Source organism: Thermobia domestica, chromosome 8 (genome assembly GCF_964235325.1).
Source record: "Thermobia domestica chromosome 8, izTheDome1.hap1.1, whole genome shotgun sequence".
In the NCBI taxonomy this organism is placed as follows: domain Eukaryota; kingdom Metazoa; phylum Arthropoda; class Insecta; order Zygentoma; family Lepismatidae; genus Thermobia; species Thermobia domestica.
Window position 1 is genome coordinate 47,034,930 of NC_137461.1, and position 14,762 is coordinate 47,049,691.

Genomic DNA, 14,762 nt, shown 5'->3' on the forward strand with positions numbered 1-14,762 from the left:
ATTATTATTATTATTATTATTATTATTATTATTATTATTATTATTAATTAGAAATAAAAATTATAAATTAAAACTGTTCCAATTGCACATAAAAGTTTCCGAACTAAAGTACAGCTTTTTTTTTTTAAAAAAAAAAGTAGAAAAAGATTATTTTCATTCCCAGCCATATTTGAAAAATACTCAAATAGTTACGTTTCTCTTTGTTGTTTACCTGTGAGAATTTATATTAATTTATTTATTAGAATTTATATTATACCTAATTTCTCCCTCTTCGTTCCTTCATATTCGTGCTCACAGCAACTGAAGAAAACCTTTCAAAGAGAAATGTTGACTTTATTTTGTTATTTGCAAAACATCGGATTCAGTGAAGACATATTAACCCTAGATTATAGATCGCATTTACAACAAATGGTTCTCTAATGCAGCTTTAGTCTTATTCACATTAGAAAGGCACATAAGTTTCAGAAGTTCGATTGATCGATCATCAGAATACATTTTGATAAGATAATTACAGTGTTTCCAAATCCGAACGAAACGTTCGAGTAAATTCTGCTCCGGAGTTCGAACTAGTTGCTCGTATGTATTTGTTGAACGTTTCCCCAGAAATGCAGGTACCTGATGTAATTATGAAAGGTTAGTCATCTTGTAAGCAATAGTCTATCTCCTTCTCCTCTTCCTCCTTTAGGTTTCAGCTGCGCCATTATCATTCCTTTAGAACGTTCATCTCTAGTGTGTAGAGTCCCTGGTTCAATCCCAGCTCGCACCAAATGGGCTTTTCGTGGTGGAAAAACACTGTGTTCGTAGACTTTCTTGGAGTTCTTCCATTTCCTCCCACTTTATTCGTTCTATCATTGCATTCGCTTCTCATCTTCCCTGTCTCCTTTACCCTAGCCGGCATTCCGTGGGACGTAAAACTGAAATATTTAATTTTCTTTCGTTCCTTTTTAAAGTAAGTACAGGTTTTAATACATATTTTAAATTTTATTAATTTACATTCTTAGTCAATTATTATTTGTTAATATAAAGTATTTTTACCATAAAATGCCGTATATTTATTGTCAAAATTATTTTGAAAATTCGAGTTTGTGGAGCCCAGGATCGGACTAATCAATCTCTTTATTTTACAGGGGGAAATCGTCTTGGAACTTGAAAGGGGTTCTGTTAACTTGGGATTCCAAAGTACCCCTGTAATTGCAAATTTAGAATTTCTTCAATAGAGAACGTTCAGGGGAATTTGGGTCGTGGGATGAAAAATCCTACCTCTACCGAGAGCAAGAGGTGTGGACTTACCCAATTGTACTTAGGGAATTACATGATCCCTTACCAGAGATCGACTTCGGGTCTTCCATACCAGAAACAGGAACATTAGAGTCGCCGTGCTGTATTATTGACTAAGTATCTTTCTCCTTGACCTCCTCTATGTTCGATCACACAACCTGTTACGATTGAGTGACAGGGAGACCTTTAGGTGATTGAATTACAATGGTCACTGAAAATTAATTGAGTGGTTCTTTAAACACAGCATCCATACAGATGTCCTTTGATGAACTTGTTCTGCTAGTAGCTCTACAAAATGACATATGTCGTTGATTGGTCCCTGCTCCAATGGATACATTTGTCACTGTCCTCACTTCGGAGGCTACGCACGTAAATTTTACTACCAACTGCCAAATAAAAAACTGACTTTACATGGGAATTGCTGGTAGAAATAAACAGTATGGCTCCTTGAAACTCGAATCTAGTCAATTTGTTTTAAATTTAATGGTCTACTACCTAAGGATCTATGTTGTACTTCTAAAAAAATCCCTACGTAAAGCGGTATATATGCTTCTGGACTCTCTTGCAAAACGAATACGTTTGATTAGAGATACGTAAATAACAGTGCTAAATATTGTGTACAAAATATTATGTATTATACAGGGTGAGTCAAAATGATGTTCCCAATTTCAATGATTATTTTTTGCTGTAAATAATGCGTATGTAAACAGAGATTACACACACTGATTGATCAATTCACTTTTGTTTTGCTAATGTGTTATAAATGTTCAATATGCCATCTACAAGTTACACGACACACGTCTAGTCTATTATCAAGTTCCTGCCAAACTCTCCGTAGAATGTCAGGATCGATATCGGCCATAGCTTAAGAGATGCGCTCACGCAATTCATCCACAGTTGAAGCAAAAGGCAGCAAAAATACCCTAAGTTTCCACAGAAATACCGTTAAACTTGCACAACGGATTTAGTCGCATGAAAATCAAGTACATAGAACGCTCTGTGACCTGTAGAAGCCATATTGCTCACTTTGACTAAACTGTCTCCTGGTGAACATCTATGTGACTCTGCAATAGAAAGAGAGAAAAAACTCTTTGAGATTGTATTCCAGAAAATATATATATATATATTGGCAAGAAAAGGTCATTACTGTCCGAATAATAAATTAACGAAATCGGGCTCATCATTTTGACTCATCCGGTATTTATTATAAAAGTAAGTTTGAGTAATAAAGACAAAATATTGCAAATAGATTTTCATGAATTTAGCTTGCACATTTCTCTACCAATAATCTTATTGACATTTACGAAATTTCGTGTCCTGATCTGCAACAGTTCTGATGAAATATGAAACAGTTTTTATAATTCTCTTTTCCCTCTAAAATTCGTGCAAGTGAATTAAAACATAATGATTATAGCGGCAATCACAAACAGAGTCTTTATTATGTGTATCAAGAACCTTCAAATTATAAATTTCATGATTTTATGTATAATAGTTCAGAAGATAAAATTCCCTTTTCCCTCCAGTCCTTTGGGATAGAATTTCCTAAATTCTTGTAAGTAAATACGATATTTGCATTCTGTGTGTCTAACAGTCCAAGAACGGATTAGTTATCGCTCTCTTCCAACAGTCCACCATGTTGAATTCTTCTCCAACCATCTTAGAATTGTCTAATAGTCATGCAAGTATTATTAATGAGATATCCGTGCCTTGTGTACAGAAAATCCTGCACACCAAATTCAGTGCTTTGATATTCAACGGTCTAGAACTATACTAATTTTTAATTTTTACCTTCTCTACTCCTCCTCTGTGGCAATCTCAACATTTATTTTTTTATTCATTTATTGATGACTTCTTTTACTTGGCGAAGTTAAAGCTCTGCAGCCTTCTCCGAGCTTTTAACAATGTGCATACATTGTTTCCTTAAAAAAAAGTATATAAATTACACAAAAAATACAATTACAAAAGAAAATTATTTCAAGCACATAAAAAAGAATATGCTACTTAAGTACAAAAAAATAGTCAATTACTTCAAAACAAAATACGAAAATAATATGCAAGAGACGAAACAAAAAAGACGTCTATGTAGCAATACAATCTAAATTAAATATAACATGGAGAAACATGAATTAAATATCGTATATAGTTGTACTATATATATATATATATATATATATATATATATATATATATATATATATATATATATATATATATATATATATATATATATATAGATATATATATAGATATAGATATATATATAGATATATATATATATATATATATAGATATATATATAGATATATATATAGATATATATATAGATATATATATATATAAGCTGTACAAATTAACATGGGTTACCAATGGGGTGTGTGTTCATACATGGTAATTAATAATCTGGTAAGACGAAGATGTCTCACGTGCTACGCATTTCCTTATTTTTCCTTAAGAGAAGGGAATTCACAGATTTTTTTTTAAAATTGGCAACTGTTGACACATTATGTATTAATTGTAGTAAACTATTCCAGAGGCGTATAGTACTTACTGTGAAGAATTTGGAGTATGAATTCGAATTGTGACTGGGTATGAAGTGCAAGAAATTAGCAAAATTCGTGCAAATGAATGTGATAATTATAATCTACATTCTTCTAATTTGAAAAGCCCTATTCAAGTGCGATCCCCAGACAAGTAAGCTTGTGGTGAACATCTGTCCGTGGATTTTCTCTGTGTACTCCCATTTCCTCCCACATTTCATTCCACCAATTATTACATCATCATTCGCTTGCTTTAATCATCCATCTCCCATAGACTAAAGGCGTAATCGTGGGACGTTAAACTGAAAGGTGTCAAATATATTTACTTTTTTTTTAAATCCTTCTCTAACAAACGCAATGAGAGAATGAAAAATGGCTAGACATCTTTAGAAAAATACATAAAAAACCGCTAAGTGTCCACTTCTGTAATTTGGGAATCTGATCAATTTGACCGTCTATGTTCTACCATATAAACGTAGTTTTGTTTATCTTTCTTCGTCTTGCAATCTGCATAAAACTCAGTCGGATAGTTTCCTGTTGAAATTATATGTGACCAACTCAGACAATTTCACTGTACTTATTAGTCACTTGAATATTTCACATATTTCTTAGGAGGAAGAAGTGCAAAACTCACGCTTACTTATTATCTTAAATGCAGGTCAAAAGATCCCATTGACCTCATCTAAGAAATCTCATTTACACTGGTTAAGCAGTTCTTCTGCAGCGATTATCAATTAACTTTTTCCCATACGTAAGTACAAACACTCACTCACACTTAACTCCTGATTTTTTTTTTTTTTTTTTTTTTTTAAAGTAGGACCCAAACACAAATCTGGGTAAGACGAGATTTATTTCTTTTTAAGGGTGAATTCACATGAAGATAATCATCAAAAGTAATTTGTGAGGAAGAAGCTCGTGGAATCATTGAGGAAGCCGCCAGCATACAAAGAAAGACTGGGATTCTGAAGAGAAGATCCATTACACGGCAGGTCACTTTACAGGACAAATGCTTGATTTATTTATATTTATTTGAACAGATGGACTGATAGTGTTAATGGACTGATGAGGAAGAACAGTTGCTGATGAGGGCCTCTAAACAAGCACAAGAATGAACAAAAACAAAACATGTCTTCCTGATTACTCCTTTTTTCTTTGTTTGTTTGAAAATGTCATCATCAAGCATCCAGGACACTCCAACCAGCACGTAGACATCTATTGCGGACAGCAGGAAGCCATGGTATTTAAGAAGAAACATTGTGCTTGAATGGATGTTCATGGCAAGCAATGGCCGTGCCTGATATATTCGTTAACATGAGAGCAACTCAATTGTCCATACCACGTGGCTATTTCCATTACTAGTAGGTAAATTAATACACTTCGTATAAATGCATTAATTTAGGTCTAAAGTACTGGTTCATCCATAGTCTGTCATTTGTTGTAACATTTACTTTTAACAGCAAGATCATTAGGAGTTAACGCTGTATGGTACATGTTTATTTTCAGGTAATATAGTGCCGTCTCGCTCATATTAAAGGCGAACTAGGCAGCTGTCTAGGGTGACGAATTGTAAGGGTAGCGCGGTGGATGATTTTTTTCCTTTTCAAAGTTTTAACATTGAAATGAAATGAAATGCAATCTTCAGTTTTACGTCCCACGCTTATGCCGGCTAGGCTAAAGGAGACGGCGATGATGAGAAATGAATGAAATGGTGGAATGAAGAAAGTGGGATGAAACGGAAGAACCCGAAGGAAACCGACGCACACAGTGTTTGTCCACCACAAAGTCCACTTGGCGCGAGTTGAGATCGTATCAGGGACCCCATGCACCAGAGGTGAACGCTTTACCACTGAGCCACCGCGGCCCCTAGTTTTAACATTGATAGGGCGAACAGTTATTAGAACAAGCTATTCTACCCTATGGAGTAGCAAGCTTCATTGTGTACTTGATCGAAATCGAAATGACATTGACTTGTGCACAAATCAAAAGGGTACTTTTCGTTTAGGTAAAGATCCTTTGCCTAAACGAAAAAGAGTAATATCACTAAATTATGAGGCGGCGAAGGGCGTCAAGAAACCTAGATCCAGCCCCGGGTACATAAATTATACACTCGGGCAGTACTTGGATGATTTTACATAACATTATGAAAGTGATTTCTACAATATTATGAACGGTTAACGAAAACAAAAAGCGGCGCCTGAAACGTCGTCGAGTCTGCAGCACCGTCTTCAGCAAGTGAGAAGCCTAAAAAAAAGGAGTGAGATGTAATATCCATGGTCAAGCTGCAACGCAGTCTTCTACAATGAAAACTTCGATACCATGCAATAGTCAGTAGAGATGGCATGCAGATAGATAGATAGATACAGTGGCGGATCCAAGGGGGGGCTATAGGGGCTATAGCCCCCCCCTTGACGCTCAGGTATACACTGGATAAAATGGACTTCAATCCTGCTTTACACTGGATAAAACGGCAAAATATGGCTTAGCCTCTCCCTTGATCATATCCTGGATCCGCCCCTGGATAGATAGATAGATAGATAGATAGATAAATATAGATATAGATATAGATAAGTTAGACATTCAAATTTGGCTTAATATAACTGAATTAACCTCTGTAATGTTTTCGGAAGCTGACGCTATGAACAAGATGTACTGTATATTATAATAAATCTCGTTAATCAGCCTGCTAAAGTTATTCACAGTATAAATAAAAAAGGGATCGGGGTCTTATGAACCTTAGTATGTAGTTGCAATGTATAAACATGCTTGAAAACACGTACCAGCGACACTATGACTGACATTTATTGAAAATAAGTAAAGGAACAATAAACAGGGAATGTTTTCTGAAAATTATGTGTGAGAAGGAACGAGATAATCTACTGCTGTTCTTCAATGGAAAGCATCAGTAGATTAAAGACCCACATTTTTTGAATAGAGTTTGCGAATGTGCAAAGCAGAAGTGACCTATCTATCGCTAAATCACCTTGACCACGCCCGATGAATATAAAATAATTTATACATTCGAGATCATGAAGAACAGTGCAGAACTTATACACACTCGTTTATGTTAAATAAGAAAGTTTAAAAGAAGTAAATCCGAAAAGAAAATCAGTAGAGTAGAAATCTTTCTCTTGACCTTTCACCTTCACCTTCACCTTATCATTTTAACAGATATCCTTTGTTCGTTCAGCGCCAATGATACCAATGAACATAAAAACAAAAGAAGGTCGGTCGTGTGGGTGGCAAGCAGTTTGGTGTCGTGCTGCAAAAAATCATGTCAATGCTCAGTGAAGGCAAAAATAAATGTTCTTTAACATGGTATTTTGCAAACTATTGAGTCAACTTCCTCTGGCAAGGTTTGCCATGCTGTATGTATTATATGATGTAACTGAAACGCCTTATAGTTTCTCTAGCGTGGCATAAGAGGTTACAAAATGACCCCACCTGTTTTTTTTTTCTATTTTCATACGATGACCACATTAGACTCAATTTGCTTGACCTTCCACACCGAAGCTAGGAGATTCATCACATGAACAGGAAATCCGTGTTGTGATGCAGAAAAAGCATAGCAAGTGAAAAAAAAAAGTTGGTTATAATGGGATTATCTGGTGAATTATTTCAAATTTGTTTTAAGAAATCGTATTGTTTACTACGAAGAGTTTTAACAGAAACCTCACCACACTCTAATACTAAATATTGCAACCTTGAATTCTTAGGTGTGAAATATATTAAAAGTATCAATACCAGGTCAGTATTTAGATATTTTATGCCTCTGAGCCCAACAAAATTTTATGTTACTTGGTGTTTGTTTGTATACACACACACAAAACTAACAAAAGATGGAACGTTACAGTGTGTCGCACTTTGGCATCAACGCTGTTTGCAGTATATCACATATCTCACTTAAATTTGTTTCTCGCGGCCGCATACCATATTTCATTCCCAATTTTTACAATATACCGCCCCTGGAATTTTGTCATCCTGGTCTCGGGTCCCTGTGGTTTATGCGTAAATATGGTACCTTACGTACCTTTTCAGAACTCTGAAAAGAAACATTGGAATTTTTTTTTATTTATTTATTCTTAAAGCCGTTAAATATCACACAGCATCGTATGTACTGTACATCTTATATGCATTTCACTTGGTGCTGGAAGAGTACATCAAGGTAACCATACCATTTAAGCCCAGTCGAATTTTGAAATTACTTCAAGATGATTTTGCTGACGGAGGGGGAAAAATTATACGTAATGGAATTTACTGAGGACAGAGAGTTATGTTTGACCATGTGCGATATTCACAACATTCCTTGCCAAAGCTGAAGGTCTATAACAAATCAGCTTGTAGATGGAAGTGTGCACTTTTGCCTGTAAACAGTACAAAATGAACCAAACAGATACAAGTAAATACGTATAAGGTCATGATTTATCTTTGAAGTTTAATTTTAGAAAGGCAGAGACACATATATTAATGAAAATCAGAACAGCAAATCATAATCTCAAAAACTGGTTATGCGTTAAAAACGCTAGATTAGTCCGTAGTCACAGTTTATATATATATAATCCTTCATCGCATCGTAATTTGTGAAATATTGGATAACCTACAAAGAATTTTGCTCTTTAAAACGAGCACGTTCGCTAAGCCAGAAATAATTTACGGCGTGGTATTTGAGGAACTTTAGAAGATTAACTGCCAAAATGAACACTCAATGAATAAATAGCAAGAATATAGACACAAAAGAAAGCCTTCTCTCTCACACACATACGTATATATAGTATAAACAAGCTCTCGTACCCTCTTTTCTCATTAACTTGCATCATTAGCTTTTTGCTAAATAGAGTTTCATGGATAAAATTACCGTGATGACATAATGTCACATACATAAATAAAACGATACGCTAATCACTAACATTCGTTAAAATAATAAAAAAAAAGTCTTTTTAAAAAAATCTTCAATACCGAGTTTGCTTCGAGGTAATTTGAACATTAAAAATTGCGTTTGTAAGTAAGTGTTGGTAAAATAATCTTATTATTGCTTTTCTATTACCTAGGTATTATTGTTAGTAAACCTACTGATGAATATATTATCGAGGAAAAGACATAGCTGGTTATAGATAATAAATTAATATTGCATCTCATAATCTAATTGGTCTAAATACCACGGGCGGATGGTCCTATAAATTAGATTGTGCAATCGCCTACTTATTAACTTAAAAAAAGTTTATTAAATCGATCTTAAATTCAAGGTATTTGTTAATAATAATGATCTAATTAACTATATCAATTTGGTTCATTTATCCATCCGTGATATATAATAATAATAATAATAATAATAATAATAATAATAATAATAATAATAATAATAATAATAATAATAATAATAATAATAATAATAATTCGTGAGTATGGAGTATGGAAAACAGAGGGTTAAACTTCACAAAATGTACATTTTCATTTACATAGATCTTTGCTTATTCAAGTATACTTTCAGTTTCGACACCACTAGTCGACATTCTCTTTTCTTATTAATACAAAATAAATTCTTATCAGTTTGCAGAATAAGGAAGGAAAATACTTTCTAACAAGCAAGTCGGCATGTGACAATTCGCTCCATTTGAAGGATAGTTATCACTCACACTGAAAGAGTCAATTTGTGAAATGGCAATATTGAAACAATTACTTTAAATAATTATGTAAACATGGAATATATACGTATCAAATGACAAATAAAATAAAAATTCATGATCAAAATCAACAATCATTTGGATATTTTCTCGTGCTACATTATAAATATAACAGAGCAGTTAAAAAGTATGAAAAGGCTGTGTCTTCAATTTTACATTGGTATCAATGGTACAATATTAATACAAATGCACTTTTTTCTTCTTTTTTGCAATTTATTAGTAATTTTGAAAACATATTTCTTACCTAACATGTATCACATGGCATCATTAATAATAATTTATTCTATATATTTTATGATTTTAAAATTAGATGTTTAATAAAATGTGAAACCATATTAAACTCATATATTACAAGTAAAATATGTATAAAGGAATATATGTTAGAGATAGGAATAGATAAACAACAATATAAATATTGGAAGTTAACAATTTAATTTGTATACAAAATAAATAATTTCTTTTAGCAAATTAAAGAAAATAGTAAATTCTCAATGCTTTAAAACTTATCTTGATGGTTTTGGTGAATCTGAGAAAATAAGAAAACAGGGCACAATTCCAATTACTGTAGCAAATACTTATCAAACGTAAAATGCCACAATAAAGAAATTGGAAAGAGAGGACAAGGCTAAAATAATAATAATAATAATAAAACACTCATAAATCAAATGACCAAAATATTTAGACAAAATGATGCCATTAGGAAAGAAAATGAAGAATCAAGATTGCCAGAACAACACCGAGGAAAAGGCCCTACGGAAGTTTACAATCTTACTATATGTACGTACGTTTATAAAGTTTTGTTTTCATCAGTTAAGCATTATTTTCATTTATTTATTGAGCATTCTTCAGGTGAAAACGTTCCACATAATGAACAACTAAGCAAAGTTTAATATTTCTTTTCTTCAAACTTTCATCCTTAATTAACCTTTGAGGAAGAGAGAGAAAAACACAATAAGGAAGGGGAGATTTATATTAAACATTAATTGTTGTTCCACTGTGCCAAATTAGAGTTTCTGTCTGCGTGTATTAGAAGACTACGAAAAAAAGAAAAAAAGACCTCGGGTTGGAAGTAAGGAGTTCCCTCGGTTTAATTAACTTCCTGTATATGCTACCACAACAAGCTTATTGGATAAGTAGATAAATTGTGACGAGATTGCCGGGGTGCTCTAAATTATTATCTTCTCAAGGAAACATTTATCAGTCGAATTTTATTTTAATATTAAAAGATAATTTCACGCAAATCTTTCATACGTATAATTGTGCTTTGGTTTGTTGGTGTGAAGCTTTCAACTATAACATGCTCTTATTTTGTATGTTCGTTTGTTGCAAGTTGTTTGATTAGTTTTATATATAATTTCAAGAAAGTACATAATTTTTTCAAAATGTCTTAAAATTAAGAAGAAATTGTTAATCTACTTTCTTTCTAAGAAGCAATAGAAATATAATTGAGATCTACATTTATTTTTATTTTCAATTCTGCTTTCCTATAAAAATATCTTTTATGAAAACAAGTTTTTCGAATTTACTGACAGGTGTGTGAACAAATGTGTTACTTTCTACAGGCAATGATTATTTTTTCATTTCACTTTTCATTTGTTTGTATCTTTCACATCAAAAGTGCTTACCATCTCGATTCAATGTTTTACTAGTATCACCTATCAATTTAACTCTTAGTTTATCTATTTTTACTTTCAAGTTGCGATAGGAAAGTAGAAAGTATGGAGATTGTGAAAGAAGAATGAATTCGAGATTTTAATAGATTTACTTGTTTTGTGGTCCCTACAAGCTGAAAACATGATTTTTGGATGACTATTGACTATCATTCTCTTTGCCCCGATGTAAATGTGTTTACTCGCTCAGAGGCCGTACTATTCAACATATCCGTACAAAATTTTGAACTTACGGTTTTTATAAGGTTCTCCCAGCAGTGGGTGAGGAGTTTCAAATTTTCTTCCTATTCCCAAAATAATATGTCGTTCACTTCACTGAATGGTGAAAATAAATGAATTGTGACCTTCTCGAAAAAAAGAAGTTCGATTTTGTTTATATTTCATACATTAATATATCATTTACTACCCTGTAGTATGGCAAACCGAAAAAGAATTAGATTAATTAAAGATATGTTTAAATGAATCTCAAAGTAAGGTCCGGGAAGGAAAATTCTTGTGAACGAACTTTCAAGTCGAGAATGACCTGAAAGAAGGAGATACATTGTCAGTCAATAAGCACAGCAACATCAACGATAACCAGCGGTCAAATTAAAGAAAAAACAAATACAAAAAGAAGAAACACTCTGGGAATAAAAATGACTTGGTAAACCTAAAATTATAAACTGGGTTCTGTATTTCACCCCACAACCAAATCAGCCTGCAAAAATTTCTTGACTGCCTATTTTATAAAGCATATACACAAGTATCTAAACAAACTGAAAGTGAACGGAAAGTTCAAATATGGTCTGAAGACGATCACTAAGGGTTTCAGCTCCCTTGCCACTCCGTAGCTATGAGCCTGAATGTAACGCATAGAGTATCACGACTATTATATTTGATGCAACCTCAGAAAAAAAATAATAATAGTATGAATAATAATACGTGAACACGACGGCTTTCAATAATAACAAAAAAGTACAGACAAATTTCATATCTAGCAAAGAATATTTAAACGTCACATTAGACTTTTTATTTAACTGAAATCAGACATTCAGAGGTCGTCGTTCCTTTACGTACGTAAACATTCTCTCTTTCATTTTATTTCGTAACTGCATCTTCCAGTTTCATCCTATTAGACTGCATTCCTCAGCAATAAACCGTATATACATTTATATTTAATTAGCATAACATTCAAACAGGAATCTTACTGTCTGATGTAGTGACTCATGAACTGTAAACACCGTCGCCGTGAAGTACAGTCAACGGATGATGTAAACATTCTATGCTTCACTTTAAGAAAGTAATAAAATGAAACTTTAACTTCACACAAAATTATCACATTACTTCGTGTACGGCTTATTATATACTATTTCTGTTATATGAAAGTAAAAATGAAAATTTAATATTACAAATATGCGAGATACGGAAACGTTAACAAATTATATTATTGAGAATTAGCATTCGTTATGTGGGTACAAAGAAGCGTGGAAAAAGAATAGCTGAATTGAGAGGTGAAACAAATGAAGAGGTGCTAGCGAAAGCTGTGGAGAGAAAAACTATGATAAAGATAATTAAGGTTGAAACGAAAGAGGAAATTGAAATTGGTTGACGATGTTATTCTACTTGCTCAGCGCAACCATAGGTTGGTGGGCAACATGGAAATTTTAAAACTTTTCTCTTGCTTGGGAGAGCTGTTTTGTACTTTGGTAGCGGTTTCTTCTTCGTAACTGCATCTAGATATTCTATCCTTGGTCTTCCTCTTCCTGGTTTCCCTTCTGCCTTTTCCTCTATCAACACAGTGATCAAATCGGAGTATCGAATAAGATGGCCAAGCATACTGTTTCTTCTTTTTCCTATTGTCTTCATGATGTTTCCTTTAGTATGTCTTCATTCCCTTGCATTCTGCGTCAATACCACATTTCAAATGCTTCCAGCTTTTCTCAATGTCCCGTCTTTGTTTCATAAAACGCCACGCTCATACCAGGGTCTTAATGAATCGTTTACGAACGTCCAACGACATATTTCTTGATGTTAGCATTCCTCTTTTCTTATTGAATGTTTGTTTAGCCTGTGCTATTCTAGAACTTACGTCTTTTTCACTTCTTCCGTTCTAGGATATTAGACTTCCTAGATCCTCTAGCCATACGTTTGCCCCTTCCTGTCCTTCTCTTGTGCGCTTTATCACTTTGGTTTTCTTCTTATCTTCATTTTGCACGTTTTTTTCAGTTGATTGTTCAAGTTTGAAAATGCTTCCTGCAAATCTTTTTCTTTCTCCGCTATCAGTGGTATGTCATCAGCAAACCTTATTGTGCTGAAAACCTGTCCATTTACTTTTACGCCTTTCTCATTTTTATCAAATAATTCTTTCATATCCTCCTCTATATAGACGTTGTACAGGAGAGGTTAACACAAGACCAATTTACCACAATAAGTCTTATTGTACTGTGTTTGAAGGAGAGAATACAATTTTTATTTTTCTTGTCCTTAGGAGTTTTTGTAAAATCTCGGAGTAGTGATGACTTTTGCCTTTTTTTAAAATTGCATGTTGCTTGTTAATTTTTGTTGTTTGCTTTATTGTTGTTGAACACTTAGAGCGCCGTCAAATGCAAAAAATATAATACAAAGAAGATATACACTTTTGTTTTACTTACTTTCGTTTCTGGATAAGATTGCAGAGGTTTTTAGAAAGATCTTGGATTGCATAGTTTTTTGAACAAGACTATGGAATTTTGAACCAGAAAGGAAAAGAACTGGCCAACTTTTTCCCGTTTTACCACCTTAATAGTTTCGTATAACTGGATTATGTAAATAATGTAGAAGAACTTTTCTCAAACTTTTTTCAAGTGAGGACCACTTTTATTGGTCAGAATGTTCTACAGACCAAACTACTCTTGCACACTTCAGAAGTAAATTTATCATTTTTTTAAAAAAAATTTAGAGCATACAATAATATCAGTATCATTATTTTTTAAGAAAAAATTAGAACTCGACTAATTTTATATTGGTATTAGAGGAAGAGAATACATTATTTTTTTCTTAAATATTTAAAAACTATACAGAATATTTTATAAAGTAGATGGGGTAATAAAGACAAAAAATATCAGTCCTGGGAGAGGAAGCAAAAGACGCTTGCTTATGTAATTTCGAAAATCTGTTTGGGATCCTCAATTAATGTATGTGTGATATGAATTTTAATTAATTTTTTGTTGTTGTTTTGGGACTATTGTTCAGTTTATGAGTACCATAAAGACAGACATCGACGACCATTTGTGCTCCGCGGAACACAGCTTAAGAAACGCTGGAACAGAACATTCTTCTGTACTGAAGAGTCAGACAACCAGATTAGAACTGTGGTCATGTTACTTTTTGCTGCTACAAGTATACGAAAACCTCATTACCTTTGCTTTAAGAACTTCATATGGCTGTAAACATGATTCTATACAGTATACCCTGCCACACGCACATATTACTAATTAGTAGTAAACAAAAAACTACTTCAGCCGACCTTGAGTGATGCATTCTTGAGAGATGGTTTACATATACGAAGTCCTCCCGGCATTTTGTTTTCCATTACAGAAGTATTAAGGTGGAGTGGGTAGGTCGTCTGGTATGTACGGTTA

The 14,762-nt window shown here is 33.3% G+C and overlaps 1 long non-coding RNA gene across 1 annotated transcript in view; it reads right to left on the bottom strand.

Moving 5' to 3' along the window:
• Positions 1-1,828: 1,828 nt before the first annotated feature.
• The window catches only part of LOC145691711 (uncharacterized), a 57,001-nt gene continuing 44,067 nt past the window's right edge, over positions 1,829-14,762 (bottom strand). The window contains exons 2-3 of the long non-coding RNA XR_014132505.1: positions 3,067-3,197; positions 1,829-2,342 (exon numbers count right to left, since the gene is read on the bottom strand). This is a non-coding gene — a long non-coding RNA (uncharacterized LOC145691711). The remainder of the gene's footprint in view (positions 2,343-3,066; positions 3,198-14,762) is intronic.